A 17,478-nucleotide genomic window follows, 5' to 3' on the forward strand; every position below is an offset into this window, starting at 1 on the left:
CTCACGTAGCCTCCTGTGCTCTTCTGCTTGCTCACTCTGATCGAAGTCAGCTGCCATGTTGTGAGCTACATAATAGAGGCTAAGTGGCGATGAACTAACGGAGTTCTCTGGCCAACAGCCAGCTAGGAACTGACGCCCTCAGTCTAACAATCTGCAAGGAATTGGTAGAATCCTGCCAACAACCATATGAGTGAACACAGATAGAGGATCTTTCCTCAGTTGAGCTTTTGGGTAAGTCAGCAGCCCTGGGCAACAATCTTGATTAGAGCCTTGAGAGAGACACTGAAGCAAAGGGATCCAGCTAAGCCAAGCCCAGATTATGGACCTTCAAAAAATTACAAGAGAATAAGTGTTTATTCTTTTAACTACCCCTACATTTTAAGCAACTACATTAACAGATGCTTAATCTGTTGAGCAGCAATAGACTATTAACACAGATGGATACTTACTTAACACATAAGAATTGTGTTAACTGTAAGGCTAGCATCTTTCTTAGTGGAGAAAACCTGGAGGTATTCCCACTAAGGTCTGAAAGAAGACAAGGATACCTACTACCTCAAATACAATTTTACACTGCTCTGAGGAAGGAATGGTCAATGCAATCAGAATAGAGAAAATAAAGATTTGGAAAAGGAGAAGTAACACTGTATTTTCAGACATGAGAGTAGAGTATACCTGGAAAATTCTGGAGAATCAATGATAAAAGTAACTCAAACAATAGCAGATTTCAGGAAGGAGCAAGACATACAGTTAATATGCAAAAAGCCATAGTGCTCCTATAACAAAAATGACCCAGTTAGAAGATATAACAGATAAGAAAGATCATTTACACAGTGAAAAAATTAACATTTAGGAAAAAACTATTAGAAATGTTCAAAACCTATATGGAGAAAAATATAAAGTTTTCTATTAAGGATAGAAAAGTAGGGCTAAAAAATGTTAATACATCCCTGTTCTTAGAAATATATACTAAAGTAGTTAGGGGTGAAAAACCACGCTTCAGAATAAATGCACATATAATATATTTAAAGAGAATGAAAACAAAAACTTGATAAACCAAATAGGGCAGAACATCACTGAGGATATGTTGCAATGCAAACTACTATAGCCACTATGGACAACAGTGTGGAGATTCTTTAAAAAACTGGAACTAGAACTGCCTTATGACCCAGCAATCCCACTGCTGGGCATACACTGAGGAAATCAGAATTGAAAGAGACATGTGTACCCCAATGTTCATCACAGCACTGTTTATAATAGCCAGGACATGGAAGCAACCAAGACGTCCATCAGCAGATGAATGGATAAGAAAGCTGTGGTACATATACACAATGGAGTATTACTCAGCCATTAAAAAGAACACATTTGAATCAGTTCTAATGAGGTGGATGAAACTGGAGCCTATTATACAGAGTGAAGTAAGCCAGAAAGAAAAACACCAATACAGTATACTAACATATATATATGGAATTTAGAAAGACGGTAACGATAACCCTGTATGCGAGACAGCAAAAGAGACACAGATGTATAGAACAGTCTTTTGGACTCTTGAGGGAGAGGGAGAGGGTGGGATGATTTGGGAGAATGGCATGGAAACATGTATAATATCATATATGAAATGAACTGCCAGTCCAGGTTCGATGCAGGATACAGGATGCTTGGGGCTGGTGCACTGGGATGACTCAGAGGGATGGTACAGGGAGGGAGGTTGGAGGGGGGTTCAGGATTGGGAACACGTGTACACCTGTGGTGGATTCATGTTGATGTATGGCAAAACCAATACAATATTGTAAAGTAATTATCCTCCAATTAAAATAAATAAATTTAAATTAAAAAAATAAATAAATAAAGTGAACCTAATCCAGAAGAAACAATCAAACAAGACATCTTAAAAAAAAAACATCTTGAGGGGAAACTGGGATAATTTAAATATGAACTGTATATTAAATGATATTATTGAATTAATACTACTTTTCTTAGACCTAAAAATAATAAAATTATGTGCAAGAATGTCTTTATTCTTACATACATAGGGGCTTCCCAAGTGGCACTAGTGGTAAAGAATCCACCTTCCAATGCAGGAGACACAGGAGACGTGGGTTCGATCCCTAGTCGGGGAAGACTCCTTGGAGTAGGAAATAGCAACCTACTCCAGCATTCTCTGCCTGGAAAATTCCGTGGCCAGAGGAGCCTAGTGGGCTACAATCCATGGGGCCACAGAGAGTTGAACACAACTGAGTGCACGCGCACACACACACACACACACACACACACACACACTATAATGTGTGCAATTTGTGTGTAAGAGAGACAGGGCGAAAGGAAAGGAAAGGAGGGAGAGGAGTAAAAAGAGAGTAGAAGGGGGAAAGAGAGGAAGGAAATGAAGCAAAATGTTAACTGGTAACATTTAGGTGAAGCCTGTACAGTTGGTCCTTGAACAGGAGGGTTTAAAGTACACAGGTCCAATTACATTCTGATTTTTTTCCAACAAATTTCTACTAAGTACTACACCATCCAAGATTGTGTGAGTCCACAGATGTGGAACTGTGGATGTGGATGTTAGGGAAATTAAAAAGTCTTGTTTAGGCTTCAGAAACCAGGCAAAGCAGGCCTCTGACCTTGCTTCTAACCTGCCTGGACACTGCCCTGACTGTGAGTGACTGTCTTCTGTGAGTGCAACACTGGCAGCATCATAGATAAGACAGGGGATGAATCTTGAGAGGGTTGAGCCTCTGGAGGGAAGCTGGCCAACCAAGCCCCAGGTTTAAAAACATTCCAAGTTTTATGCATTAACATGAAATCAGAGCTGCTATTTGCTCACAGATTGATGATCGTCTCCTGGGATAGTAAGTGGGACCTGAACTGCGATCTCTGAAGTCTAACCCACTGAGCAGACACGCTGCCTGGGACATTTTCCCAGTTGAGACTCCTGATGTGCTGTGTCACGGGACTTGCCACTGGCTGTTTGAGTCTGGATGTTGGTGAGAATTCAGTTTGGTGATGTATCCTCTGCTGTTTCTATTTCTCTTTTCTTTTAATCTTAGTATACTGAAAGTAAGCTAGATAATTCTCTAATAAATATTGGTTATTATTTATTTGTACAGAATGAGTATATGTATCTATGTGAGAGCTGGACTATAAAGAAATCTGAGGGCCAAAGAATTGATGCTTTTGAACCGTAGGGTTGGAGAAGACTCTTGAGAGTCTCTTGGACTGCATGGAGATCCAACCAGTCCATTCTAAAGGAGATCATCGCTGAGCGTTCATTGGAAGGACTGATGTTGAAGCTGAAACTCCAATACTTTGACCACCTGATGCAAAGCACTGACTCATTTGAAAAGACTCTGATGCTGGGAAAGATTGAGGGTGGGAGAAAGGGATGACAGAGGATGAGATGGTTGGGTGGCATCACCAACTCGATCGACATGAGTCTGAGTAAGCTCTAGGAGTTGGTGATGGACAGGGAGGCCTGGAGTGCTACAGTCCATGGGGTCATAAAGAGTACGACACAACTGAACGAATGAACTGAGCTGATAGAACAAGTGGCTTATTTTGTTAACAAATCCTTTGAACTTGAGACAAAAGTGAAAGCTTTTGGCAAAACAATGGAGGACTATAAAGTTATACCTGGATTTTCAACTATGAGAGGGTGGCACCTCTAACCTCCACGTTAGGTCAACTGTATGGATGTTCATTGTACTGTGCTTCCAACTTTTTTGTTGGTCAGAAATTTTTCAAAAATAAAAGGTTGGGTAAAATGACAGAGACTTCTGGCTTATAGATGAAGGTGTAAAATTAGCTCTCTCTAATTTACTTCCTGAAAATCATGCCAAATAATAAAAAGAACAAGAAAAGGTGATGCAAATTCCTCCCTTGACAAAATTAGGAGGCAGGTAGAAAGAAAGGGAAACACAAGATATGGAAATTTCTTATCTTCCTTAGTCAAGAGATAAAGTCGATATACTAAAAACAAAGGCGTAAATGCATTTTTAAAAGATACAGTATTTAGTATTATGGAGGTAATCATCAAAAGAACTAAAACAAATGCAGGATGTAGGGAAGGAGGCTTTTACTCTATATTTTAAATCTTTATACCATCAGGCTGTTTATATCAGCAGCATATGTAGTAGTAGTAACAATACTAACAATCACATGCTAAGTCACTTCAGCTGTGTCCCACTCTGTGACCCACCCCCCCCCCCCGCCCCACCGCCATGGACTGTAGCCCTCCAGGCTCCTCTGTCCATGGGATTTTCCAGACAGGCAGGAATATTGAAGTGGATTGCCATTTCCTTCTCCAGGGGATCTTCCTGACCCAGATACCAAACCCACGCCTCTTATGTCTCCTGCATTGGCAGGTGGGTTCTTTACCATTAGTGCCAACTGGGAAGCCCAATACTCCCAATTCCATGGACTATCCAGAAGGATTCTATGACCAAGATGCTGCAAGAAAAAAAAAGTATCTTTCATCATCTTTACTACCCTGAAGTAAGATATTTAAAACATAAATGTCAATGTTAAGATACTTTAAAATACTATTGGGTTTAGCAGAACCACAGGTCTACCTACATGAGCACCATGATCATAATACCAAAAAATAATAAATTAATACATTAAAATATTCCCTATTATTTAAAATAACTTAAAATTATGTTCATTCTTGTTTTTTTTTTAAAAAAAATTTGAATAAACAGACTCACAGTTCCACAAGGTTTGGAAGCTTCTGAGCAAGGTTTTCTGGCTGAAAATTAAAAACTCAGAATTAAATTTTATTTTTGAAAACTGTATAAACATTTCTAAACAGCTTAAATACAAAGTACTACCTTCTGAAGGGCTGTAAATTTTGACAAAATGTGAAAATAATACATCAGCAGGTCTGGGTTTATGCTTACATAGATCAAACTACAATTTAAATGTATACATATGAACACTTAAAATCCATATCCCTTGGAGAAACCAGATCTCATATTCCATGGTCACAGAAGAAATAAAAATGTTTTAACAGACACAGACAGAGGGAATAGCACCATATGACGCTAGGGCCAGCGGTGGGAGGGATGCAGCTACAAAGCCAAGGAACACCATGGGCAAAGCACCCTGACCTGCCCCTGGGAGTTCAGAGAAAGGAACAGACGCTTCCTCAAAGCCACAAAAAGGAACTAACCCAACCAACACCGTGGTTTTGAGCTTCTGCCCTCCACAACTGTGAGACAGTAAATTTCTGCTATTTTAAGCCACCTAGCCTATGTGATTCATTACAATAGCCCTAAATATAATAATACCAACCCCTCGTCAAACCAAAATCCCAAACTACTTCTGACATCGCAGAAGGCCAGACACCAAGATATAACTAAACTCAAAATAAACAGAGTAAGCTGGAGCTCAGGTGGCCTAAGGGAGGTCACATTTGGACCAGGTTCTAAGTCCTGAGTAGGAGTGTGATGTGACAGGGACAGGAAGCAGGCCACAGGGAGGAGGGGAAGGGAGTTGGGGCTAAGCCCTGGGTAGAAGGAAAAGCCTCCTGTAAGTAACTGAAAGTCAGCCTGCGTCTGTCTGTCTGTCTGTCTGTCTGTCTCTCTCACACATACACACACACACACACACAGAGACAGGAGTTGTTAAGACTGAAAGAGCACACTGAGTCAGCAGTAACATTTTTTTTTTTATTCTACACTAAAACATACTGTAGAATTAAGCTAGATATCAATAACAAAGAATCAGGAATGGTTTTTTAAAAGAAATTATGACTAACTTGAGGCTTGAAAGACATAACTATCAGGTTGCCATGGAGTTGGGAGGAGGAGTGTTCTGGTTAGCTTTCTAGGCACATGAATCAACATGTGAAAAGACAAAAGAGAGACAGGTGTGTTTAAGAAATCACAAACACAATTTGTTCTACTGTAACTGCCCGGCAGCACTCCTGACAAAATCTTACATTTCAAAAGCACTTATAAAAATAATTGTCTCAATAGAAAAATAAAAGCCCAGGGGAGTGTAAATGTTTAGATTTGTAACAAGTAATTTTTCTTACAGGAGCTTGGAAACAGTGATCATCATTAGGAAACGGATAGTGCTGTTATTCTCCATCTACTTTTGTATCATCTGAATCTTTAATAATGAGCATATGTCTTTTAAAATTAAAAAAATTAAAATTAAAACGTAAAATGTACTATATAAATTGTTACACAATTGAGGAATCAATCACATTATATGTAACTTAGGTTCTAAACACTCAATAAGAGAAATGCCATTAGTTTGGTATTTCTGGTATATCTGGGCCACAGAGAATAAAGGTATATAATTTTGAAGAGAGTACCAAGGAACAGTTTACTAGGGTCTTACATTTTATATGGAGGAAAAACTGTTTTTTTAAAATCTTGAACACAATGGTTTATTTTAATCAAGGAGACAAAGTTATTCTTTTCATATTGGCATACTGATGTATTTACTTAGCAACAGTATCCCAAGCTACTTACATATATAATAGCCCTCACACTTCCAAAATAACCAAATAGCACTGAATCTGAATACTGTTTTGAAGTCAGTGAAACATTTATTAAATTTCCACTTTTGATAAAACCACTTTTAGTTTTCAAATGCCGAAATGTGATTCCTTTTCCCCTATGTTTTGACATCAATATCTGCAATGAAGTCCTTCACGCCAAGTCTTTCCTTGAGCGCTGAGGAAAGTGCTTTTCTTGGATCTAAGTTTCCAAAATGTTTCTTTTAGTACTGGTATCTCCCCCAGTAAGAGGAATATACACTTCCACCTGCGGGGATACTTACAAGACATCCCAGGCAAACTAAAGCACTGAGAGGGTGGGAGAGAGAGGTAAGAAGCTTTCTGGCTGTTCCTCTTAAAAAGGAAAGGCTTGTCAGGAAAAGAAGTGCTATTAGACCTCAACTAGATTGATCTGCTATAATATCAATACCATATCTAATTACAGGACCCATGGTCATTCTTTACAGATGCCTTCTTGGCTCTTACCAGACCGTATTGCAATTTTTCCATGACCAGCTAGTTACCTCTGGGAGATATTTACCTACACACACAAGTAAGCACTGTACAATGTTTCTGCTGCCATTACTGCATCACTATATTTTTACCAGTAAGTACATTGTGTTTTAATTTAAAAATAAGCACACCAACCTTGAGAAAATTGGCAGCTCATTAGGAAGCTAGGTTCAAAAAAAAAAAAAAAAGCAAAAAGCCTGGTAAAGAATCAGCCTGATGCATAGGCTGTGGCTGACATCTACTGGTGTTCTAAAATATCATTCCCTGCTTCCTAGTGGTACATTTTAGCAATGAAACTAAATAATATGAGAAACACTATATATTTTAATTTTCCTATTTCCATAGTTTATGAAAATCAGGTAAGAGACTAGATCACTATATATTAACATCAACATTGTTGTTACTCTGTGAGTAACTAAGGAGCTTCCCAGGTGACTCGGATGGTAAAGAATCCGCCTGCAATGCTGGAGACCCAGGTTTGATTCCTGGGTCAGAAAAATCACCTGGAGAAGGGGATGGCAACCCACTCCAGTGGGCAATCTTGCCTGGGAATCCCAGGGACAGAGGAGCCTGGTGGGCCCCAGTCCATGGGTCATGAAGAGTTGGACACAGCTAAGCGACTAACACACAGAGCAACTAAGGTCTAATGCTGGATTACAGATGCCACACAAATAGGACTCAGGCTACTAAGTTTTAAATGTTTTCAAATTTTAAAATCCTGATAGATTAAGAGTAATAATCTTAAAGTGCCTTGCAAAACTATTATTACTATTATTTCCTTCTTTTTCACAAATTTGACATACAAAAGTTTTAATAGATAAACAATCTGTACCCAAATTCCTTGAGTATGAATACTTCCTTCTAAACTAATTGAAAATTGTTTTATAAATCAATCCGAAATTCTCGTCATTAAATCTCATATTATCACTTAATAATTTTTTCTTTACAAATAATGTAAAAGTAAACTTCAGTAAACACAGTATAAAATTCACTTCAAATCTTGAATCAATGATGCTTTACCATGTACTTTTATGGAAAACTTACAACCTCCTTAATGGTAATATTTTAAAATTGTATATCTTGGAACAAATACTTCAAATATGTTGCAAACACACGTTCAATTGCATTCTCTTATAGTCACTGTGCACCACTTACTTTCCTTTCTCCTTCTGGGCAACAGGCAGGATTGCACTTAAGCTCAACATGGTTAAGTAACTTGCTTTGATCAATGGAATTATGTCCAAGTAGAGACCTTAGAGAGTTTGCACATGAGAGGTCCACAGTGACCTTTACCAGCTTTCATCCCTGAGTAAAGATACTATGAACCAAAGTCCCCAAGAGATCTGCGAGAGTAGTGCAGTATGAAAAAAATAAAAAATCATTGAATCACTAGGATTCAGGGTTCAGCAAAATATGCTCCATCCTACCTCTAAAAACACATTTCAAAGAAGTCCTGAATTAAATGCATAGTTTTTATAGCAGTTATAAAAAGTAGAATAAAGTCAGACCTCTACTTCAAACCATATACCAAAGTTCACTAAAAATGGAGCTGCTGCTGCTGCTGCTGCTGCTGCTGCTGCTGCTGCTGCTGCTGCTGCTGCTGCTAAGTCGCTTCAGTCGTGTCCAACTCTGTGCGACCCTACAGACAGCAGCCCGCCAGGCTCCCTGGGATTCTCCAGGCAAGAACACTGAAGTGGGTTGCCATTTCCTTCTCCAATGCATGAAAGAGAAAAGTGAAAGTGAAGACGCTCAGTCGTGCCTGACTCTTAGTGACCCCATGGACTGCAGCCTACCAGGCTCTTCCGTCCATGGGATTTTCCAGGCAAGAGTACTGGAGTGGGGTGCCACTGCCTTCTCCCAAAAATGGACCTATCAATGACTTATATCTAAGTGCTAAAACAATAAAATTCATGGAAGAACCATGAGTAAATCTTCATTATCATGGGCCAAAAGCAGGAGCACCAATAGAAAAAACAGATCAGCCAGACTTCATCAAAATTAAAAATTTTCTGCATAAGAGAACATTACAAGAAACTGAAAGGCAATATATAAAACGGGAGAAAATATCTGCAAATCATATACCTGGTAAGTGTCTAGAACATTAACAACTCAACCACAAAAGAAAACAAAACAAAACAAAACAATCCCTTGAAAAATGGGCAAAGGATTTCAGAAGACATTCTTTAAAGAAGACATGCAACCTACCAATAAACACATGAAGACACCCAACTTCATTAGCATTAAAGTGAAGTTGCTCAGTCGTGTCCAACTCTTTGGGACCCCATAGACTGCAGCCTACCAGGCTCCTCCATCCATGGGATTCTCCAGGCAAGAGTACTGGAGTGGATTGCCATTTCCTTTTCTAGGGGATCTTCCCAGCCCAGGGATCGGACCCGGGTCTCCCACATTGCAGGCAGACGCTTTACCATCTGAGCCACCAGCATCTCATCAGGGAAATGCAAATCAAAACCACAATGAGGTACTACTTCAAAATCACCAGGATGGCCATAATTTGTTAAAAATGTAAACTTAACAACTATTGATGAGGAACTGAGAAACAGGAACCCTGTTCTCATGGTCTTAGTGACCCCATGGACTGCAGCCCACCAGGTTCCTCCGTCCATGGGATTTTCCAGGCAAGAGTACTGGAGTGGGGTGCCACTGCCTTCTCCACACACTGTGGAATCTTTATTAAATCATAAGGAATGAAGGAATGATACACGCTACCACCTGGATGAAACTTGAGAACATTTTGCTAAGTGAAAAGAAGTCAGGCACAAAGGTGATACGCTGAATGATCCCAATATATGAAATATCCAGAACAGGTAAATCCAGAGAGAGAGAACACAGACTGGCAGCTCCAGGCCTGGAGTGTAGGGGGAGTAGCAAGAGACTGCTTAATAGGTAAGGGGCTTTACTTTTGAGTGATGGTATGTTTGGAACTAAACAAAGGTGGTGTTGTGCAACACTGTATATTCTGAATGCTACTGATTTTTCACTTTAAAATGGTTAATTTTTCATGAAGTGAATTTCACCTCAATAAATTATTTTTAATTTTAATAGAGTTACTTCATTCAAAAACCACCACAACATACTCAACAAGTTTTCTAGTTGGATCAATAATTTGGTATCACTTTTTCTGGGCAAGCATACAGCACGAGTTCAATACCATGGGGTTATATGAGAACAACCAAAGAAAACCTCTTAACTCCCAGGAATATTAGTTCATTCCTCCTCCAGTATTTCTCCCCCTTTTATGTATGTTATAGAGCAAGATCTCTCAACAGTAAAGTCAGAAGCCCTGGCAGGGTAATGGGAACAGAGACAGACGAGCAGCCCCACCTTTCCTCGTCCACAATAGCAGAAATGCCCATCTCAGCCCTACTCACCATTTACCCTACAATGTCCCTTAACATTTACCCTCTTATCTCTTGGCTCACTTCCATTAACTACTCAGTTTCTTCTCTTAAAATTTCTCTTGAAATAAATGCTAAGCAGATCAGAAAAGCATGAGCCTTGTCTTAAACACTTGTCTTATTTTCTTGATGTTTTCTGGAGACAGAAAACCACAGCAGATTCTCAATAACTGAATCTACTATCATCAAAATTTCTGACAGTTAAGTTCATTTCTTCTGCAATAACTAACACAACGAAATGTTATTAACTATGGTTTTCATGTTAGAAAATGAATCCTAGAAAGCCTGAGACACATATTGGGGGGAGAGGAGAGGAGGTGCTAAAGAGAGGGAGAAGGGGCAATAAGAAATGCTTTTAAGAGCATTACTAGCTCACTAACCCCTCCCACTCTAACAAGAGCTGTGCAATCAGTTAGGTCAAGGACCACTAGAAGTTACCACTAACATCCTGTTTCCCAGCAAAAATGTAATGAGACTATAATGTGCAAATAATGGGCACTCTATTCATAAGCAATATAAAAAGATAATCCCAAACATACATCAGTGTTTTATGAGAAAATGCAAATTTTGATTACCCAGATACAAAAACATAACATCATTAGAGTTTTTTTTATTTTAATGGTTCTTAAAAAAAAAAAAAAGAAGAAAGAAAACCATGGCAAATATTCAAATTTCTTGGAATGCATCCATCAGAACAATAAAAAATATTTTATGTCCCAAGTTCATTAAAATAAAAATTTCACTGGAAATTCATTGAATACAAGCATTACAAATTTCAAAATAAAGCCATTTCAAAAGTAAAGGAAATGGAAAGGAGGGGCAGAAACTGAGGGAAGGTAAAATTTTCAAAATGTGGACAAATTCTTTTGTTTCTAAAGTTGTCTTTGAAGTGCCTAAAAAAGAACTCTGGGATCATTTTCCTTTATAATTCTGTAGCATTAACACATAGTGGTAGTTTGATTTTCAGGATAATAATGAGTTGCTACTATTGATTCTAATTTTTTTTTTTTTCAGTCACACACACCACTGGTCCAATAGAACTTTCTGCAACATGGAAATATTTTCTATCTACCCACCCAATATGGTGGCCACTAGCTACATATGACCATTAAGTATTTAAAAGATTATTTATTATGACTAAGGAATTGAATTTTCAGTATTTTGTTATAATTTAAACAGTACCACATATGACTAGTAGTTATCATACTAGAAAGTAACTTTCTAGTATTACTTTCTAATACTAGTTAGTATTACACTCACTACCATTTTTTCACTTAAACTCAGCTCTTTTGGACACAGAAGATAAAAGAACTACTAAACTGTATGAATGATAAAATTTTTTAATTATTTTCTTAAAATGATGAAGTACTTGCTTGACATTTATAGAGGTTAAAATTATTCTCTCAAAAACATAAATAAATAAATGTTAAGTATCTGCAAAACTCCAAGTGTTTTATTGCCAAAAATGTAAAAAAAATTCCCAAACTGTTATTTTTCACTTAGCAACAAACCTTTACAGAAAAATATGCTCAAAATTAAAAAGTCTGTACATCTAGTACATTTACAAACCAAAATATGTACAATCAGTCTGTGTGAGTTCTGTATCCTTGGATTCAACTAACCATGCATCAAAAATAATCAGGGAAAAAATATTCCAGAAAGTTTCAAAAAGTAAAACTTGAATTGCTACACCAACAACTATTACATAACATTCACACTGTCTTCACAACTACTTATATAGGATTTACACTGTATTAGGCATTATAAATAATCTAAAGATGATGTAAAGTACACAGGAAGATGTGCATCGGCTATATGCAAATACCAAGCCATCTGATACAAGGAACTTGAGCAGCCTCTGATTTTGGTACTGGAATGAGTTCCCAGTTCCCCACAGATACCAAGGGATGTCTGTATCTGAATATTTTCCAAAAGAAAACAAACATTAAAAATTACTAAAATTCTGTAAAATATTAATATTAAAGATATTTGTTTAAAAATGAAAGCTGTAGAGATATCCTAAACAAGGGTTGAAGATTGGATCATCATTTGCCCCTACCTACTTTCTATTTTTTAATAAAACCTATTTAATGTGCATTCAATGATTTTATAAATGGAATTTTCAAAGTAACAAAAATAGACACAAAAAAGAATACTAAACACTTTTTCCATAAGGCCAAATTAACCATTTAAAAATACATCTAGCCTTTACAATCCTATATGCTTATGACACAACTGCTTGTTTTAGGAAGGAACAATGTTCCAAGCTCAAAGCATACTTCAAACATCTTACATACATTTTATCTATATTCATCTATCAATCGAGAGAGAGAGAAACAGAGACTTATTTGATGGGACTAACATATAGAAACTGGTATCTCACTCTTGGTGCATAGGTGCCTAATTTTTAGTATAGTGAATGCTTGAAAATGATTTTAAACGTATGGAAACATACACAAATGTGTACAAGCCTTCTGCTTGTACACGGAATCCCGCAAGTACATAAGGATAGAGTCTAGAGTGAAAGGTCTGTATCCCTGTCACATCTTTCTAAACTCTCTCCTAATTCCCCAGGCCAAAACTACTACAAGTCAGGAAGAGTGCGTTAAGTCATGTTCCCCATATTTCTCTAAGAATGTACAGAATGACGCATGTTGTAAAAGTATTTCTATCAAGAACAATTAGACTCACAGTAAAACTCAAGAGGTAAAGTTCAAAGAGGTAACTAGGAAAATTCACTTAACGTGGAACACGTCATTGCTCCACAGTGGATAAATGTAGCTAAACTTTTACATGGTGCTAGGCTAGAAGCAGGCCACCAACAAATACCTGCAGAATTAGAAAAGCAGCACTGACTGCACTACAAATCACAAGACCCGCGTCTTGCTCTAACTGGCCGCAAAAATGACTTGAGATCCATCTAGTAACCTCTTCTAAGCTTACTTACCTCAAAAACTGACTAAACTATCTACAAAGCTCCATCTAGCTTTAAAATTCTGTGATTCAACAGAATAAATTATAGGTAAACATTAATTTTCCAAGCTATTTCAAATAGTTTGTTTACTATCTGACAAGGATCTACTGACAACTAACCAGTAACACTGAGAGGAAAAAATACTTAAATCTGAAGATTCAAAAGGAAAAATAGCTTAGATTTAAGGAGATGGGAATACCAGACCACCTGACCTACATTCTGGGAAATCTGTATACTAGTCACAAAGCAACAGTTAGAACTGGACATGGAACAACAGATAGGAAAAGGAGTACGTCAAGGCTGTATATTGTCACCCTGCTTATTTAACTTATATCAGAGTACATCATGAGAAACACTGGGCTGGATGAAGCACAAGTTGGAATCAAGATTTCAAGGAGAAATATCAATAAACTCAGATATGCAGATGACACCACACTTATGGCAGAAAGTGAAGAGGAACTAAAAAGCCTCTTGATGAAAGTGAAAGAGGAGAGTGAAAAAGTTGCCTTAAAGCTCAACATTCAGAAAACGAAGATCATGGCATCTGGTCCCATTACTTCATGGGAAATAGATGGGGGAAAACATGGAAATAGTGACAGACTTTATTTTGGGGGGCTCCAAAATCACTGCAGATGGTGACTGCAGCCATGAAATTAAAAGACGTTTGCTCCTTGGAAGAAAAGCTATAACCAAAGCAGACAGTGTATTAAAAAGCAGAGACACTGCTTTACCAACAAATGTCCAACTAGTCAAAGCTATGGTTTTTCCAGTAGTCATGTATGGATGTGAGAGTTGGATTATAAAGAAAGCTGAGTGCAGAAAATTTGATGCTTTTGAACTGTGGCGTTGGAGAAGACTCTTGAGAGTCCCTTGGACTGCAAGGAGATCCAACCTGTCCATCCTAAAGGAAATCAGTCCTGAACATTCATTGGAAAGACTGATGCTGAAGGTGAAACTCCAATACTGTGGCCACCTGATGCAAAGAACCAACTCATCTAAAAAGCCCCTGATGCTGGGAAAGATTGAAGGTGGGAGGAGAAGGGGATGACAGAGGATGAGATGGTTGGATGGCATCACCACCTCGATGGACATGAATTTGAGCAAGCTCCGTGAGTTGGTGATGAACAGGGAAGCCTGGCGTGCTGCAGTCCATGGGGTCTCAAAGAGTTGGACACAACTGAATGACTCAACTGATAACAAAACTCAAACTTTTCAGGTGCAGGTGTGTTAACCGAGATAGTTACTGGTACACTTGTAATAAATGTTTTGCAGGACTATAGCATATATTATAAATAAGCATTAAAACACAGACAGAGCTGTTTCCATGCATTCTGGTTTAGAAATAACTAAGATGTTTCTGTTGGAGAAGGCAATGGCACCCCACTCCAATACTCTTGCCTGGAAAATCCCATGGACAGAGGACCCTGGTAGGCTGCAGTCCATGGGGTCGCTAAGAGTCGGACACGACTGAGCGACTTCACTTTGACTTTTCACTTTCATGCACTGGAGAAGGAAATGGCAACCCACTCCAGTATTCTTGCCTAGAGAATCCCAGGGATGGGGGAGCCCGGTGGGCTGCCGTCTATGGGGTCACACAGAGTCGGACACGACTGAAGCAACTTAGCAAGATGTTTCTGTACAGTGCTAACTCGAGAACAGAGTGTTTCTGGCGATTATGGAGGCTGTGGAAGATGCAAGGGTCTGAAAAATTAGAGGGAAACAGAAGTCCTTTGCTGGAATTCAAAATGACACCATCAAACAAAAACAAAACCATTCCCTCTCCCTACTTCTTCTGGCACATTTGATTGCATGGTGCTCATTTTTACCATCTCTTTAATTTGCTGATTTTCCCTTCAAGGTGTTCTGATGATCATTTGATCTAGATACTACTCTTACCAAATTCAAAACAGGTAGAGCATATAGCTGGATGACTTCTCAGTCATCAACACTTTTCACCCTCAACCCAGCCATCAGCTTCAAGGAGCATAAACGCAAGCATCACCATCACTGTAAATCAAAATGTTTAGACTCACTGATTAATAATCTGAGAGCTGGGAAAGATCTTAGTAGCACTAAATTCCAACAAACTCATTTTCATGTTTAATTGTAAAAATCATAAATATCTACTGAAATGAATATAAACCAACTCAGTAGTTAGTAGGACCTTTCCCTTTTACTATAAACACCTAAGTGTAAGACTCTGTTTATTAGAGCTCCTATCCCAACTCTTGTGGCCTCCCTCTTCCACAGCTATCATCTCTATTAAGTTTGATGTATTCTTTTTTATGCCTCAGTTTACTTGTCTATAAAGCAGGAATAATAGTGACTACCTCATACAATTATCTTGCAGATCAATTAGATTAACACATATAAATTACTTAAAACCATGCTTGGCACTTAATAACACCTCAAACGATGGTAGCTGCTACAGATTTTAACCCAGCCCATATGGACAAGCACAGGCTTTCACAATTTTTCATCATATACAATGTTGTGAGGAGTATCCCTGTTCATTTGGCTTTTTTTTCTGTTGGGTAAAGAAAATTAGAGATACGAAGGGAACATTTCATGCAAAGCTGGGCTCAATAAAGGACAGAAATGGTATGGACCTAACAGAAGTAGAAGATATTAAGAAGACGTGACAAGAATACACGGAAGAACTGTACAAAAAAGATCTTCACGACCCAGATAAACACGATGGCGTGATCACTCATCAAGAGCCAGACATCCTGGAATGTGAAGTCAAGTGGACCTTAGGAAGCATCACTACAAACAAAGCTAGTGGAGGTGATGGAATTCCAGTTGAGCTACTTCAAATCCTGAAAGATGATGCTGTGAAAGTGCTGCACTCAATATGCCAGCAAATTAGGAAAATTCAGCAGTGGCCACAGGACTGGAAAAGGTCAGTTTTCATTTCAATTCCAAAGAAAGGCAATGCCAAAGAATGCTCAAACTACCACACAATTGTACTCATCTCACATGCTAGTAAAGTAATGCTTAAAATTCTCCAAGCCAGGCTGCAGCAATACCTGAACTGTGAACTTCCAGATGTTCAAGCTGGTTTTAGAAAAGGCAGAAGAACCAGAGATCAAATTGCCAATATCTGTAGGATCATCGAAAAAGCAAGAGAGTTCCAGAAAAACATCTATTTCTGCTTTATTGACTATGGCAAAGCCCTTGACTGTGTGGATCACAACCAACTGTGGAAAATTCTGAAAGAGATGGGAATACCAGACCATCTGACCTGCCTCTTGAGAAACCTATATGCAGGTCAGGAAGCAACAGTTAGAACTGGACATGGAACAACAGATTGGTTCCAGATAGGAAAAGTATGTCAAGGGTGTATATTGTCACCCTGCTTATTATATGCAGAGTACATCATGAGAAATGCTGGGCTGGTAGAAGCACAAGCTGGAATCAAGGTTGCCGGGAGAAATATCAATAACCTCAGATATGCAGATGACACCACCTTTATAGCAAAAAGTGAAGAACTAAATAGCCTCTTGATGAAAGTGAAAGAGGAGAGTGAAAAAGTTGGCTTTAAAGGTCAACATTCAGAAAGCTAAGATCATGGCATCCAGTCCCATCACTCTATGGCAAATAGATGGGGAAACAGTGGAAACAGTGACAGACTTTATTTTGGGGGGCTCCAAAATCACTGCAGATGGTGACTGTAGCCATGAAATTAAAAGACGCTTACTCCTTGGCAGGAAAGTTATGACCAACCTAGACAGCATATTAAAAAGCAGAGACATCACCAACAAAGGTCCGTCTAGTCAACGCTATGGTTTTTCCAGTAGTCATGTATGGATGTGAGAGTTGGACTATAAACAGAGCTGAGCACTGAGAATTGATGCTTTTGAACTGTGGTGTTGGAGAAGAGTCTTGAGAGTCCCCTGGACTGCAAAGAGATCCAACCTGTCCATCCTAAAGGAGTTCAGTCCTGGGTGTTCATTGGAAGGACTGATGCTTAAGCTGAAACTCCAATACTTTGGCCACGTCATGCAAAAAGCTGACTCATTTGAAAAGACCCTGATGCTGGGAAAGATTGAAGGCAGGAAGAGAAGGGGATG

The 17,478-nt window shown here is 38.6% G+C and overlaps 1 long non-coding RNA gene across 6 annotated transcripts in view; it reads right to left on the bottom strand.

The window, feature by feature from the left end:
• LRRC28 overlaps positions 1–17,478 on the bottom strand; it is a 201,230-nt gene that overhangs the window by 173,594 nt on the left and 10,158 nt on the right. For all 6 annotated transcript variants that reach the window (XR_001919881.1, XR_001919880.1, XR_001919878.1 and 3 more), the window contains exon 3: positions 4,701–4,741. This is a non-coding gene — a long non-coding RNA (leucine rich repeat containing 28). The remainder of the gene's footprint in view (positions 1–4,700; positions 4,742–17,478) is intronic.

This window comes from Capra hircus, chromosome 21, assembly GCF_001704415.2.
Source record: "Capra hircus breed San Clemente chromosome 21, ASM170441v1, whole genome shotgun sequence".
In the NCBI taxonomy this organism is placed as follows: Eukaryota; Metazoa; Chordata; class Mammalia; order Artiodactyla; family Bovidae; genus Capra; species Capra hircus.